General features: G+C 31.2%; 1 long non-coding RNA gene across 1 annotated transcript in view; it reads left to right on the top strand.

The window, feature by feature from the left end:
• LOC148281139 (uncharacterized) overlaps positions 1–16,605 on the top strand; it is a 41,644-nt gene extending 25,039 nt beyond the window's left edge. Inside the window, exon 2 of the long non-coding RNA XR_015822420.1 lies at positions 16,196–16,605. This is a non-coding gene — a long non-coding RNA (uncharacterized LOC148281139). The remainder of the gene's footprint in view (positions 1–16,195) is intronic.
• Positions 16,606–18,050: the final 1,445 nt, after the last annotated feature.

Here is an 18,050-nt window from a genome sequence, read left to right as displayed (position 1 = left end):
ACTACTAGCTGGTTCAGCAAAAGTTTTTCCGATATTCGAATTTTTGATTAACTATATACTAAGTGACATTAGACATGGAGTTTGATGTTTCAATCTTTTCTATTTCACCTACCAGGTCAAATTGTGAATTTAAATCATGCGTATTTTTGTTCATTTCTTTATTTTGAGGTGTTGTACATAATATAAATTGTATATTGGTGGATTTATTGCCAAATGGCAACTTCTTCCAACCAACTGATAAAATAAAGGTGTTATTTTGATAATTTAAGTTTTCATATTGCTCTAAAAAACTTCTTATTTATAAAGTATTATTGTCGCATTATTTTTCTTTGTCATTATTACCTAGTTAAATACTAGCCACTTTATTTTTATTATTTTTATTTATTAATTACATTATACATACATTTGTTAAGGACAGAGACACAGTTTATAGCGACACAATCAGGAACGACCCATGTCTGTGAACTTTCTCTGACTCGCTAGAAAATCCGTGTTGAGTTAGGGAACTTGTAATGCATTCATAACCATACATTCACACACATATATACATATATATTCGCACATACATATTTATATTATATTTTATACATATATATTAAGTTTAAGTTTATACACATCATTGATACTTCATACATTATTACATTTTACATTTATAAATACATATTAATCATATTATTCAAAACATTTTATGTAAAATTATTCTCAACTTTACTTTGATATATTTATATTTAGAACATAAGATTTCCTCACGTTATCTTTTATTTGTCATCTTAGATATGTCATGTTTCTTTTTTACTCTTTGGCTGTTTTTTTTTTTTTTTTTAATTTTCACTTAATTTTTTAGTTTTAATTATTCCATTATATTTCATATTATGTATTTCATAATGAATTGTTCACTGCTGTGATTATTTCTGTATTTTTTTTAATTGTAAAAGGTTTTTTGAGCTGTCGATGTATAAATGCTTACCTTAACGTCAAACTACACAGTAATAATTGTCTTCAGAGTACTCATTGTAATTGCCCAATAGTGGATAGGACAGACAATGTCAAATACTTGGGAGTTATTATTCATATAAATTTAATGTGGAAACAGCAGATAGAAAATATTACATGTAAACTTAAAAGACTAATTAAATTCAAACATTCAAAACAATTAGCAATATATGTAATTAATGTACAGGAACTTTTAAAGATTTATTTTGCATTGTGTTAATCAATTTTGGAGTACGGTATAATCGGATGGGGTGGTGCGAGTGGCACAGTTTTAAATAGTGTATTTGTTACACAAAAATCCATAATTAAAATAATAGTCAGTCTCGATACAGACATCTCCTGAAGAAATATTCCACAAATCACAACTTATGACACCAAAACAATTATACGCTAAAACAATACTCGCTTACATATTAAAAAAAACTACCCTTACTCAAATGAAAGACGTAACCCGTACAATACTTAACTTACAAATGATATAATCACTAGATCCTCAACACAAAGACAACTTAAACAAATACAAACTAATACCACTTTCGGACAAAGAGATTTTGAGTATTATTTCATTAAAATCTATAACCTACTTCCACTATCTATAAAAACAATTAGTAGCGAGAAAATGTTCAAAAAGGCTATAAAAAAATGGATAGTGGAGCCAGGTAGAAGTAAATTGGATCGTCTCATTCGCCCAAACCAATATTGAATCAACCACTCTACAAGTGTATAGCTTATGTTAAGTTTTTGTTATTTTTATTATGCGTTTAAATACTCGTACGTTGTGTTTAAAACTGTCTGAATATTTTGTTAATTATCTATGTTTATTAAGTTAGTCTTAATTGTTTATTCTCAAATGTAATTTTTTTAAAAAGTATATTGTCAAGTGTTCTCAGTACGGGTAACTCCAGTGATGTAACTTTATTTTTATTATTAATTATAGTTTGTAATAGAGAAAATATGAATAAATAAAAAAATATATATTTAATTTCGACCAAATACAATAATTAATTTCAAACTTTCGATTGCGTTCATTTATTTATTTTACAGAAACAAAAAGTCGACAATAATATAACAACATAAAAAAGATACGGTTAAAGGACAGACCAGCGAAGTTTCTAAATAAAAAGTAAACAACAATGTTTGCTTATGTCCAAATGCTTGCAGACTGGCTGGATTTCCTCCCTAGGGAGTTGTTCATATTTAAATTTATTTCAACAGAGAGGGAACATGTTTTTGAGAAGGAAATATGGAAGTCTAGACATTTACAGGGCTTATGACCTGTCATTGGCTGTTTTAAGTGGCCACTTTACACACTGTGTAACATTCACCATTCTGCCCAAGTTTGAACATCCACATTTCCTCAACTCTTCCATCTGTTGACTTTTGTGAAGTAAAAGAGCTGAAACCTTTATCACGCGGGTGAGATTTTATCTCCAAAGAGCCGGTTTCACATTTTTTTTAAAAAAACTTTCTCACAGAACACTCCGAGAAACAGATTCTACGAGAAATTTAACGATTTGACATATTTTCCTGTGACAGAGTAATAATTTTCGATTTGACCGCGATAGACATTGGACCCGAACTCTCCATATTTTCGTAGCGATGTTTCTTCAGACGTAGTTTTTAAAAGACTGATGAAGCTTTTAAAAATGTAATTACTTTAAATGTGTAGCCAATATATTCCTTAACAAAAAACAAAAGCAATTGTTAAATAATAAAATCGTTTCTAAGAAATAGAGTCAGGTAAACTGGGAATAACGGATAGCGGGGTAAGTAACTAACTCACCAAAGTAATGGCATCACTACATAGCCTCTTCTACAAAATTAAAGATTTTATACCAAGAAAGGAAAAAATTATGATGTACGAAGCCTATGTCAAAAGTAAATTGAGATACATGATCGCCTTCTGGGGAACTGGTAACAAGACAGACATAACAAAAATACAAAGACAACAAAATAAAATTCTTAAACTAACACACATACAACCTACCCTACCTGACCTCTACGACTGAACTGTACAAAAAAACACACCAGTTTGACATAAACTACTTGACTAATATTGAGACCTTAAAAATTGTGCACAAAATACCACTGGGAAACATACAAGACGACGACATAATATTAGTCAAAAATGCTGACATACACAAATATAACACCAGACAACAACAACACTATCATATTGAAAAAGCAAAGACAAGCACAGGACAGTCAAAAATACTACATAATGGACTTAAACATTACAACGACCTACCTTACTACTTGAAAACTTTTAATGGAGACAAATTTAAAATCAATCTGAAAAAGCACATGATGACTGAACTAACTAGACTAGACGAGACATAAAATGAATAGACAATATTAAATTTCTAATGTAACCCTAACGGGTTTTTTAAAATTGTAAATAAATAAAAATAAAAAAAAAGTGCGAACTTTTTTTGTCCATAGGTGTATATAGAGTAGGTATGTACTCAAATATAGCAATAGAAAAGCATTGCCGGGTTCAGCTCGTTAAACAATAAAACAAAACGATTAAACCGTGGCAAATTGACTTGAGATCCCCGAGCAAAAGAATTGATAAAAATCTCTAACTCATGAGTTATTCTAGCAATTAAATTAGTTTTTCTCTGTTCCAATCAATATGATTCTATAAAATACAATAATTGCCGTTATTATACTGTTAGAGCAAAACAACACGATATATTTTCAAATTGGTCTCATTATAATTATGCACCGTAATTATTGAATGGAAACGATTGATCGTGATTATATTTGTTGTGTTGGCTGTTGACCTCCTGATTAGGGTAACTAACCCTCCCGGAACTCCGGGTGGCCGCCATCAGGTGGACGCTAAAATTTTGCGTGTTTTGCTGGTTCGCGGATTTTCACGTTGCTATTGCGTTATCTTTATTTACTTTGCCACTGAACCCCAATACAATACAAATTGAATCGTGTGTTTCAGAAACAACACACAAGCCAACTTTTGGGATTTCAACTTAATTTTTTATTTATTTATTTAATTATTTTTTTCACTGCAACAGGGCAGGAGGCTCAATTACAGTGGTGAATTACATCACAGAATACCCAGGCTTGAGAAAAATCACATTTGATTTTGTGTTCTTACCGGGAATCGAACCCGGAACCTTGTGTGTGAGTCAAGCGTCTTGACCACTTCACCACGGAGGCTATTATATTTATTTAACTTTTAGGACATAATGTTATTTGTACATTGGCGGGCTTATTGCCAAATGGCAATTTCTTCCAACCAACCAATAAAATACTAGTTTTTTTTATAATTCAAGTTACAGAATATATTCAATAGAAAATAAATATAAAAAAGCTAAAGATGTATAAAAATAGAAATAAACGTATTTGTATATAAATTACCTTAAATCAAAACTATTACTCAATGCGAAAAAGAAAAAAAGAGGAAAGAGGAGGAGAGATTAAGGAAGAGAAAGGAGATGTTTCTTCAGACGTGATTTAAACAGAGATAATGTAGTAACATCTTTGATGGTGGATGGGAGATGATTCCACAGTCGAGCCACATGAAAAAGGGACACTATATGATTTATTTTATTTTATTTAAATCTTAAAGTAGGGCACACATATCATACATATTGTTATGTGTGTTCTAATAATAACATTGAAAATATATTTAATTTATAAATTGTTTATCACATATGTCTTGACCATTATTTTAAATTTTGATATGTTTTTTTCTTCATAAATATTTTTTTCCATTTCGTAATACTTTTTAATTGCTTTAAATAAAATTGAATTTTGTGACTTTGCCTTTTTCCTAAATGGAAGTCTAATTTTGTTTTTTTCTCTAGTATTGTGATCGTGTTCATGCTGGTTCCGATCAATTTTTTTCCAAAATTCTGTTTTTTTATTAGAGTTTATAATTTTATGAACAAATATCATTGTATTGTAAAATATTCTTTGTTTATATGTTAATAATTTCATTTCATTTACCATCGACTTTACCCTCGTATATCTGTTTTTTTTCAAAATGATTCTAAAGGCTTTATTTTGTAATACAGTTAGTTTATCTATGTTTTCTTTGTTTGATAAAAATAAAATGCTACCACAGTAGTTAACGTGTGGTTCAATAATTGCTTTGTAAATAGTTTTGCAGGAGTCCTTATCAATAAATCTTCTGATCCTTCCCAAAATTGATATTTTTTTTGCAATCTTATTTATTACCATCTTAGCGTTTTGGTGAAATGTAAGTTTTGAATCCAACATTACACCTAAATATTTAATTTCAGTGACTTCATTAAGTTTTTTTTTGATTTAGAGAAGAAAGAGGAATTGTGGATGGGTATTAAGAGAGTGCCTTGAGAATTAGAACGAAGAGGTAAACCATGATAAGCGTTACGCAGGCATATAGGAGCGTTAGGACTATGAAGTACATTGAACAGAAGTAAGAGTGAATAATGCCATCTTGCTTTTTTAACCTAAACGCACGTTCTAAGCAGAATTAACAAACATCTGATTATTAGGGAATTTACATATCTCTTACAATACGATACAATAGTTTGGGAAAAAGAAGAAATGCATACTTGCTTATGTATGTCAACATAGGTGTAATGGAGAGTATTTTTCTTTATGTTCCTGATGACTACCTTAGACATAGGCAGCTTAAGCTGTTTTATCGTCCTGCTTGCAGAACCAACCTGCCAATGGTAAGGCCAGTTGGAAGAGCAATGTCTTTACTCAACCGTATCTCTTCGGATATTGACATCTTTCATATTAGTGAAAAAAGTTCAGAGAGGATAGCATCCTTTTTTTATAATTGCTGGGTATTTTTATTTTACCATCTTTGTATATTCAAATTTTAGTATAAATTTTTTCGTGTACGCCTTGAAATATTTTTGTGATATATATAAACGTATATAAAATAAATAAATCATCATTCCCTTTCCGCACCTAATGGTGCATAGGGCACTGTATAGGTATACCAATCGCAGCGTATCTTGATCATTTTTGTTACATGAAGGTAAGATTATCAGTCTTACGCTTCAGGTACCAGTCCGGGGACTATGAAATATTCTAGTGTGAAAACACCCTTTTATATAAATATTTCACATCAACCACGTCGGGGGTCGAACCCTAGACCTCTTGCATGGTAGGCAAACGCGCTGACCATTACACCACGAGGCCGACGAAATATTATACAGTGTAAGGATAATTTATATAAAAGTAAATATTATATGAATTAAGGGTATTTTTTATAAAATAAGTCGAAAGACGTAATATTTCAATGAAACAGAGTGGGACAAATTATTGAAAACGCGTGTTGGCGGTGTACTGTAAGGGAGGATTCTATTATATTAAAATATTTATTGTTTTACTGAAATGCACAGGGTCAAAATAAGGGTGAGTTTTTCAATTCTATCTGCTGATTTATAAAATTCTATCGCTATTATTTTTAATCCTATTTATTTCTAAAATTTCCAATCTATCCAACTTTGGATCCATATGTATGTTAATATTATTTTGGAAAATTAAAAAAAAAAAATTCTCTTGAAAATGATCTGCACTGGCAATACATAAGCTTTTAATGCTCTCCATCTTATGCTTTGTCTCAGATCTCGGTTGCACAGGAGTTTTTGCATTTTATAGAAGGTTGATCTCGCAATTTCAATTCTGGTCTTAATTTCAGAATCCGGATTCCACTCATCATTTAGCCAGCTTCCTAAATATTGAAACCGGGTAACCTGTTCTATCCCACTACCATCTATAGTGAGATGGATGTTATTGCCTTTCCGTTTGCTGGCAACTGTTGCTTTGTCTTTAGAGCGTTCATTTTGAGTCCAAATTCCTTACCTTCATTATTTACCTTGTCGACAAGTTGCTGAAGATGATCAGCAGTGTCAGCTATAATGGCGGTATCATCAGCGTATATAATAATATTATATAATTATTGATTTATTATTTACTTTAAGGAAACAAACAGTCGACAATGATATAATAACATTAAAAAAATACGGTTTAAAGACAGACTAGCGAAGTTTTTAAAAAGGAATCACACATTTTATTTATTTATTTTATTTTATTAGGTAATTCAACAAATATACATACTAGAAAACATACAATTTAAAGCATTCGTCGAAATAATTTAACATGCATATATATCTTCAATTATAGAATTACACAAAATAGATTTATACGTTAAGTTGTAATACATATTTTTTAATATTTTTGTTTATACAGGATACAATGCAATAAAAAATAAGTTGTACGTGTGTACTTATTGAATAAGATTTATTCCTAAGAGATTATTCGAAAAAGCTGAGAGAGTATCATGAAAAATGTCAATTTTATTGTTTCGGCAGTATATATTATATTCCCGACACGTGCGGGCCATAGGTGTGTGGTATGTAGCATTATTTGAAAACAAAGGCAGTTTAAATATTTCCCGATGTCTGAGTGTTCTCAATCCTGCATTTATTTGTATTTTATTTAGAAGGTTAGTATCTACTTTGTAGTTTAATATTTTATACAGAAATTTTATATCGAAAACAACGCGGCGTTTTATAAGAGAATTAAAATGAAAAAGAGTTAGAGTTGCTCGTAATTTGAATTTGAACGTGGGTTAGAAATTTGGAACTTATATTAAATTGTGGTACAACAAAAGGGTTTCTTTTTGTGTATTTGTATGAAAGAGTGTAGAGGTGTGTTTATGCGTATTTGTGTGGGAGTATGTGTTCAGGTGTGTGTAAGTGTGAGCATCATTAAATAGCAAGTGGGATAATTGATTACTTTACAATTTATTTTGATTCCTATGTCATGATAAATTCGAAATATACATTTCAAAATACTAATTAGAGCACAAGAATATACCCTTTTTCAAGATTTAAAAATAGAATTAAGATAAAACAAAAATAAAAAATAAAAAATCTTGCAAGGCCTCTCTAAATACAAATTCGGAGTACCTATAAGTTTAAAAGCATTGGCGAAAGTATGCAACCCTGCCTCACACCTTTCAGGATATGTGTGGGATGAAGTTGGATTGACATGGTTTAGCTCGAAGTCTTATGTCTTTCGTTTTTATGTTGTATACCAATATTGTATTTATTTATTTATAATTTTACATTGTTTGTATTCTTTTTTTATACAGAATAATGTTCCCTCACTGGGGTGTCCCGTGCCGAGGGAAACATTTTACAAAATGTGAAACATGCCTTAAATTAGCTATTCAACAAGTTAACAAAATACGAGTAATAACAATAACAAAAACGTAATTAATCTAATTAACCTAATTATCATTAACATAATGAACAATAAAAAACTAAAATAATAATAAAAAACATAACCAATTTATATAGACCAATAGAACAAATTTCATAAACAGTACACGCATTTTACCTATTTGGCTTGATCCACTCATCGATCCGTGCGCAACCCACCTCCACTATCCATTTCTTAATAGCAATTTTATATTGTGAGAACTAACTAATAACTTACATAGCAATGTGGCTCTCCATAAAGGCCAATGTTGCCAAAAATACCATACAAAAATAACTTATTAAATTGTTTCAAATACATATGTGAAAATTCAATTGATTTACCCATGTATTTTCATAATAATGACACTTTTAAGAAACCCCTCACAAAGCATGAAATTTCACAAAAATGGGCCGGCACGGGGTAAATTCTATGTATAATCAGCCGGTGCTCAAAGTTGTTATAAATGAATAAATGTATTTTATCAATTTTAATGTTATTTATACGGACGTGTGCAGTTTGATTCTAATAGAGGTTATAGATAATCGATTGAGTTTTTCTACTGACATGAATCGGGTCGTGGTCCTGTGACTAGTGCCTCGGACTCATGGACCAAAGGTCCGTGGTTCGAATCCTACTCTACCCCAACTTGATTCCCATTTTTTAATAGTGAGTTATTTACAACTCGTTGAAAATGGCCGTCAAAATTAAATTTTTGGTTAAAGAGATTAATTTTCTTTAAAAAAAAAAAATTCTTGGTGGAACTGCATTTTAATTACAATAATCACCAGTCTGACGATGTCGGCCACGATGAAACCCGGTCACTGGTAATAATTAATAAATAAAAGTGGAATAAAACTATATACGAGTACGTATATTTATTATTATAATTATTAAAAATGATACAATCAAACTTATTAACCCTTTTTAATCTGAGGGTTTTTACAAATATTTGTCCGATGCGTCAACCGGATACCCGCCCGTTACCAAGAACGGTCGTCAACAACAGGCCGCAGTAATTTGTGGAGAAATCAGAATCACTAATAAATAATTCGCTCGAAATAAATCAATGATCCACAAGAACACACACAGGTGCTGTAAACAATCACGGTACAATTTATAGCATACCACAACAAGCACATTGGAGTGTGTTTTTACAGGTTATTCCGATTGGCGGATAGTCTTTAGACAAAAGAAAGTTATTTGTGGCTAAGCCGCGGACGACTGACATACAATTCACCGCAACTGGGACTCGAGAGATGGCGAATTTTCCTACGAAAACAAATTAGCATATAACAGAGCAACTTAAATGGTAGTTTCTCCAAGAAATAAATCATACGAGGACCGCTTAAGGGAGCTCGGGTTAGGTTCACTGGAAGAGCGGAGGCAGCGTGGTGACTCGATCTTAACTGAGCAATATAATGTACCCAAGTTGAAATCAATGTTTACTATGAATGAAAACCGCCATCTCAGAGGTCATTTATTAAAACTCAACACTGCCTCCTTCTCATCCAACCCCGGGAAGAACTTCCTGACAAACCGCGTTGTGGAGAAATGGAATGGCCTTCCCGAGAAAGTGATCGGTGCTAGTTCAGTGAATGTTAACTAGATGCACACAGCAATGTATAATGTTTAATAACCATGTACACTTGATATACACGCATCAGCTTAATAGCTGCTGGTGTATTTAAAAAAAAAAAAATAATAACAATGTATTAATAATAATAACAAAGCTTTAAGAATAGATCTTCATCATTTCCAAAATTGATAAGATTAAGAAAGGGTCTCTGAGATGGTTTGGTCATGTAGAACGAATGGACGACGAAAGAATGGTGAAAAAAATGTATATATTTATTTATTTGGAAAAAACAACAGTTAAATTATAAACGACTCGTACCTAATATACTGTATGAGTCCAATTAAATTTTTTTACGACTATATAATTTTGTAAATATACCAATGAACAAATGAAAAAATAAATATATACGAGTAAATATTAATATTTAAAGAATATCATACGAGATAGTTAAATAGGCTTTGTGGTGTAATGGTCAGCGCGTTTGCCTACACAGGCACGTCACATATTTTTTAAAACAGTTGCAAATTATATCAAAATAAAATTAATTAATTAATATTTGAAACAGTATCTTTACGATTTTCTTTGTAAACAATAACGCTCTTGTTAAATTGTAACCTTGATAAAAACAAAAATAACACCATTGACATATTAATACATAGACTAAAATAAAATGTTTTTAAAAATAGAGACACGAAAACGTATCCATAGTTACTGAAATTGTTTATTTATAAAAGGGCTGCATTCAACGAGCACGCGTATGCTGTCAAAAATTTAAGAATACTATTTTTTTATAGATAAGAAAGTTTGTATTTTAAAGTTAATAATCAACATTAGTTTTTAAAGGATCGCAATCAGATTATTTCCCTCAATACATTTTAATTTCGACTCAGTTATTTCTTTTCCCTGGATTTTAGGGAAGACAAAAATAATATTACCTCACATTTATTTTATTTCAATAACGTGCACCCCTGTTAATAAGAAGAGCTTCGCAATTGCGCCGCTAGGCGTAGTTTGACGTTTACAAAAAAGAATATTTATACTTGAATATTCATTGTTTTCATGTATATACTCGTATGTTGTAAGCCTTGTAAATGCCTAGACTTCCATATTCCCTTCTCAAAAATGTTTTCCCTCACTGTTGCGACAAATTTAGATCTGGATAACTCCCTAGGGAGGGGATTCAGCCTGTGCGAACCTTTGGACGTACTCGAAGCCTCGTTGAAAGATTATTTGATGTTATTTATGAAGACATTTTTATAAAATGTCCAGTTACCAACTTGTGCCAGAAACTCAACAATGTATTGTTTGTTATCAGTAGTCGCGTCGTTACAAGATAGATCGGCAACTGAGAAATTGCCCGTTGTCTGTCATGGCGTCGAAAACATCTACGCGCAATTTTAATCCCAGAAACCGCCGGTAAAACAGTAAATAAAATGGCCCAAGATTTGGCATAACAATTATTGTTCGTAAGTGAAACTACACAAGGGTCTTGTACCATTTTCTGACATATGTCATACGAGCTTATGTAAAAATTTACCTACTTTACTTCTGTTTTGAATTTGCGTTGGTTTTTACTAACGACTTTTTTATTTTACATCACCTGTCGGATATTTTTCATTTGATTATTTAAAAAAGTTCACAGAATTATGTGAATCACACTTTATACGGATGCTATGAGTATTTATAATTCCTACTAATGAACGATGTAATCACGCATTGAAACATACGTAAATATGTTCTTATATTAAGTTACCACTGATATCTTGTACATTTTTCTAGGTCTAATAAGGTTTAGAATTATTCAGAAAAAAAAACATTTTTGTAATTATTTTATTTGTCATATATACGGCCTATATATGAATATTTATTTGACACTTTATATACAATATATATATGCCCTTACATGTATATATATACATATAAGGGCGGGCATATTGCCTTAAGGCAATTTCTTCCTACCTACCCAAACCGTTCAGTTTGAGAAAATTATAAATACATGGACATATTGAATTTTACAATTTTATACAAAAATTAAAAACTAAGATTAACAAAATGTAAATATTCAAAAAAAAAAATACACTATACTATGAAGAGTAGAGAGGGGATGGGAAGGAAAGAAGAGGGATAAAGGGACAATTTAAATATTTAGATAGTGACATTTCAATCTTGACTTAAATGTAAATAAAGAAGGGGCGTCTCTAACATTAGTGGGTAGATTATTCCACAATCGAGCGGCTACGACTGAGAAAGAGGAGGCAAGAAAATTAGAGCTACGACATTGTAAATATATATTAGACTATGTTAATCATAGAACTAAATAAATAAAATAAATAATAATAATAAATTGAACATGAAAATGGCTGAAAATGTTTTTAAATCACATACATTTTTGTGACATTTTCCTTGATTTCTACGTAAAATTTTGCCATCGGGTACTACTTAAAAAAAAAAAATTTATTGAAATATTTTAGATGAAACCTTTTTTTATAGAACTGTATTTTTTTTAAAGAAGATCATTCTGGTTGTAATATTCAATTTATAACAATGTCTTATTAGCGTTTTTATGACCTTTATACCTGCCCTTACCGGTACCAATAAGGGCAGATACAGGTACTTAGAAAAACACTCTTTAAATCACTGTAAAATGAAACAGTGTGTAATAAGTTTATGTATCTTTAATTATGTTCATGTTACTATCATATCAAAATTTAGAATCGGTCAACTATATTATGATAATTCCTCTCCTCCACTCTTCCACTCTATTTCTTCATCCCTTGACCTTCTTACGTGCTCTTTTTTTTATCTTGTCTTATACGAGTATAATTTATTATTTTTTCTCTTTACTGCGTTACATGTTCTCTCATTATATTTGTGGAAAACTTCAACTGGATGTAAGTAAAATTTTTTTTTATTATTTTTTTTTTACAATAAACATTATAATAAATTAAAGTATTGAAAAAATAAAGCATAATTACATATCAATGAAGTACATATTAATAGAAAAATAGTAAACATAAAATCCCACAAAGGCATGGCCTGTTCGTGGGTATACAAGAAAATGTTAAAGAATTTTTGCTCCTATAGTAAATAATAGACAGTTATAATATTTTTTATAACATAAGAAAGAAAAAATAAAATATTCTGTAAAAGATAATATGGTATTTTCTTTTATAGTACCTAATTAAAAAAGGAAATAAAAAAATATTTAAAAAAAACACAAAAATATTCCTTATTATTAAAGGGCAACAAAATAAATCATAGAAAAAAAGAGTTCATATCTTTAGTTTGAATCCAGGATAGTGCGTGTTTTTTAAAAGAAGGAAAATTTTGAAAGTTTGGAATCAATGAAATATTATTAGTAAAAAAAGAATTAAACGTTTTTGGGCCTATAAAATATGCATGTCTCTGTGCGAGCCTCGTTTTACAATGAGGTATTTCTAACACACGATTCCTTCCTTGACTTGATCTATTTGAATTACTTGTAAATAAATTTTGGTTCTTAAATATATATTTTATATTCTTAAACTGTCGTTTTCCTAAATAAATAAAAAGAGTAAGTGGTCATCCTTTTCAATAGCCGGGCCAAATGTAATAAATAAGTTTACCCCGGGATACAAAATGATACGTCATACCCTCTCAATGCCTATTCTTTCATTTTCCCAACATTCATTGTTCCTAAGTTCTCAATGTCTGTGGTAATGTGTTCAAAAGCTTGCTAGTGCGCGATCCTTTCTTTAAGAATAACTTTGGCTTCGATGCTTCAAGAACGGTTTCTTCTCGTATGTAAATATTGCTAAATAAACAACAAATATACTAGACACCGTCAGACTTGCCGATCGGAGAAGACAGCAGAACAGGTATACTCGTACACAATTATCTCAGGTATCGCAATGCTGCATATATTAACGATTCAAGGACAGTTGATACATTATGAAAAAATCCATAAATACTTGTAGAGAGCGGATCAGCAGATTAGAACTTGTTTTTTTGCTGTTACAGCGAGATATCAAATACTCGATTCAAAATATTTATTTGCGCCTAAACGCAGTAAAGATATATGAGATGCATAAACTTAAGAGTCAGCTATTATTTTATCAATAGAGTGACGGCGGACTTAAAAAATATTAATACCATCAAAACTCTTTATTGCTCACTAGTTCGACCCTATCTAGAATACGCTTCTCCTATTTGGTCTCCATTCTACAGGACTCTTATTGACCATATTGAGTCTGTCCAACACCGTTTTCTAAGAAAAGTGGCATGGTTGTTCGGATTACAAAGGGGTAATTATTCATATTTTGAAATAGAATAATCTCTTAATCTGTCTTCATTGGAGAGACGTAGAACTGAGATGGACCTTATATGCATTTTCAAAATACTAAATGCTTTAAGTGATGTCCCATCTCTGTTGCGATCAATTTCTTTTCATGTTCCCAACCGTGACACCAGAAATCAAAATCTACTATTTATAAAATCTTCTAAGAGCAACTTTGATTTTTATGCCCCAATGTCCAGAATGTGTAGATTAGTAAATTCATCACACGACTTGGAATTTTTTGGGATAGATATTCCGGCTTTTCGTAGATCTCTTCGCGACTAAACAGTGTGGGATGAAGTTGGATTGGCATGGTTTAGCTCAAAGTTTTAGGTCTTTCGTTTTTTTAAATATATTGTATACAATTATTGTTTTGCCCTTGTTTGTCTTTGCTACATAGTTTTATGTTCTTTTTGTTCAGTTTCTTGCATTTATGTTTCTTCATGTAACTGTTGTAATTGGCTTAGGCCGTATATATAATAAATAAATAAATTAGCTCTCGAAAGGCCGTGCTAGATAATCCTTTACACGCGGTGATGAAACACCCTGTTACCTCAAGCAAGATAGAATATTCTGAAGTGCAGATATTTGACCGAAAAAAACATGGAGACATCCATGTCCGCTCCGTAGTTGGAGCATATTCATTTAAAACTTCAAGTTCAAAGAATAAGTACTTTGACGTACTTATAGCTAAAAGCAATATCTACCAGCCAACAAAAAAATAGACTGGTCAAAATAAGAGATTGGGTAAAATTTTGTACTAAAATACCATAAATATATATTTTTTTAAATTAGTACCAATTTCAAAATACAGAAACAGGACATGCGAATCGAACAATGACTTTCTCCAGAAGTACTGCGAATATATAATGTTAGTTGATCCAGAGAATGCGCATCTTGAATATACAACTTTTAATATTTTACCGTTTTTGCTTGTATATGTAATTTTTAATACTATTAAAATATTACAATATTTAAGTTTGTCCAAATGTTTGTAGACAAAATACTGGATTTCACCCCCTCGGGAGTCATTAAAATTAAAAAATTACAACAGGGATGGAGAATACCTTACAAATGGAATATGGAAGTCTAGGCATTAACAAGGCTTATGACTTGTCATTGGCTGGTTTAAGTGGCCACTTTACACACTGTGTAACATTCACCATTTTGCCTATGTTCGAACATGCATATTTCTTCATTACTTCCATTTGTTGATTTAAGTGAAGTTGAACAGCTGAAACCTTTATTGTTGTGAAGAGATTCATCTGACTGAATAATTTCACATACTAAGCAACGCCTGAAAACAATTTTCCGATTTGTAAACTTCTCCTTGGACCAGTTGGTTCTAAAAACCAGGAAGTAATTAAGAAATATGGATGTTCAAACATAGGCAAAATGGTGAATGTTACACAGTATGTAAAGTGGCCACTTAAACCAGCCGATGACAGGTCATAAGCCCTATAAATGCCTAGACTTCCATATTCCCTTTTCTAAGGTATTCTCGATCCCTGTTGTAATTTGTTAATACTAACTTTTACTTACAAACTTTAAAAATTTTCCTTCTTCCAAAAAACACGCACTATCCTGGATTCAAACTAAAGATAACTCTTTTTTTCTATGATATATTTTGTTGCCCTTTAATAATAAGGAATATTTTTATGTTTTTTTATATTTTGATTTCCTTTTTTCATAATTATAAATAAAAAAAAACCTTTATATAATAATCTTTTACAGAACATTTTATTTTCTGTCTATATTATAACTGTATATATATTATAGGAGCAAAAATTTATTAACATTTTCTTGAATACCCACGAACAGATGCCTTTGCCTTTGTGGGATTTTTTGTTTACTATTTTTACTAATTATATGTATTTCATTGCTTTGTAATTATCCTTTATTTATGAATACTCTGTTTTATCTCTTATGTATATTGTAAAAAAAACAAAAAAAATAAATAAAAAAATTTAAAAAAAAGAATGTTTTTAAACGGGCAGAATTGTGAATGTTACACAATGTGTAAAATTGACACATCAGAAGAATTCAAGTGTTTTATAACTGTCCATTTTTTGTTTCAGGTGAGTTACTTCATTTTCCTTACAAAAAGTCTACAAGAGCAAACCCTTTTACAGCATGTAAGTATTATTTTTCTCTCTTTGTCCGGTCGGATACAGAATAACATTCTGAGTGTAAAATTTAACCCGCCCCGATTACAATAGGAAGTTAACAGAGTTATCTTCTTATTTAACTTTTTGTACATAATGTTATTTGTACATTGGCGGGCTTATTGCCCAACCAATCAACCAATAAAATAATAGTTTTATTTTTATAATTCAAGTTACAGAACATATTCAATAGAAAATAAAGATTAAAAAGCTAAAGATATATAAAAATAGAAATAAACGTATTTGTTTATAAATTACCTTAAATCAAAACTATGACTCAATGGGAAAAAGGAAAAAAAGAGGAAAGAGTAAACGAGGAGAAATTAAGAGAAAGGAGATGTTTCTTCAGACGTGATTTAAACAAAGATAATGTTGTAACATCTTTGATGGTGGATAGGAGATGATTCCACAGACGAGCCGCATGGACACTATATGAGTTAGAGAAGAAAGAGGAATTGTGGATGGACATTAAGAGAGTGCCTTGAGAATTAGAACGAAGAGGTAAACCATGAACTGATGAGCGGTCTTCGACTGTCTTTAAAGAAAAACCGATATTGGTGTGCGAAAATGAGTATATTTGGATGAACATTTAAAGTATCTTCGTCGGTAACCTATAATTAATGTTTAGAAAAAAAACTTGTGTGCATATTCTGATTTTCATGCAAAAAACTAAATTTTACTTTGTAAATAAAATTGGAGATAAATGATAACTTCCCCTTTATTGGGGCCCAGGTTCATGTCTCGTAGTTCTGACATGAACTGCCGACGGACAGTCAGCAGTGGACGTCCAGGACGTCGAGAACCTGATGTCTTGTAAAGTAGGCAAGCGTGGCTAACCCTTCCCTCACTAAGCATTCAAAAATTACACATGATCCGAACGGGGGACCAAACGACCCCACCGCCTACTTTTATATGGCATCAGGAGAATAAATCGTTGAAGTGTTTATGACCGTGCAATAATTTATTCATGTTAACGCGTACACATATTTTACTCATTCGTGTATTTTATTTATTTTTGTTAGTTTGCCGAATGCTTATGTACATAAAGTGAAATTGACCAAATCAGTCTATGGGGTATTCGAATCCCCCTTTTCGGTCCGGCTAGGTTAAGGCTCTCTGGAGGCATCCTCAGTATATGACCAAACCAACCGTATCGTGTTCGCTTGATGACAGTTGGCACCAGAGTTTGCTGCGTCAGTTCTTTTATTACTTTAAAATTTCGGAGACATCGGTTAAATAATTCCTTTGCTATAATTGTCCAAATATAATTTAGGCCAAGTATAGCTGAATAAATTTAAAATCAAATAGTCGAGTTAAATAAAACTCTAAATGCATAAAAACACTTCAAATTAATTACGTTTTCACTGTAATTCAATCAAACTTTAGGAATATTTCGAAACGCTAGAGTTGCCTGTCTCCATTGAAATTTGTATTGACACGATATATTCATTGATTTGTCAGTTCGGAGAAATACTTTGAGCTGGTCGCACGCAATCTTGTTACCTGTTAATTTCCATTTTTATTGATGCCCCGAAGCCGACCGAATGCTTACCAGAATTTAAACATGCTGAAAACAGCTTCTGCATATAATATAGACATCTTTTCTCTAAAAATCGGCACTTTATTAGCTGATACCATCTGTTACCTTTCTATTTACTAACCCTTTGCTCCCTGGCGATACAAATTTGTTCCGGTGTAAAATAACTCAAAGTATCTCAATTAAAATGTATTTGATGCAACTTATCACTGTCGGTACATATTTAGACAA

Source organism: Micrasema longulum, unplaced genomic scaffold (genome assembly GCF_059751315.1).
Source record: "Micrasema longulum isolate JH-2025_06_02 unplaced genomic scaffold, ASM5975131v1 h1tg000493l, whole genome shotgun sequence".
Lineage (NCBI taxonomy): Eukaryota > Metazoa > Arthropoda > Insecta > Trichoptera > Brachycentridae > Micrasema > Micrasema longulum.
This window is presented reverse-complemented; position numbering and strand designations above follow the sequence as displayed.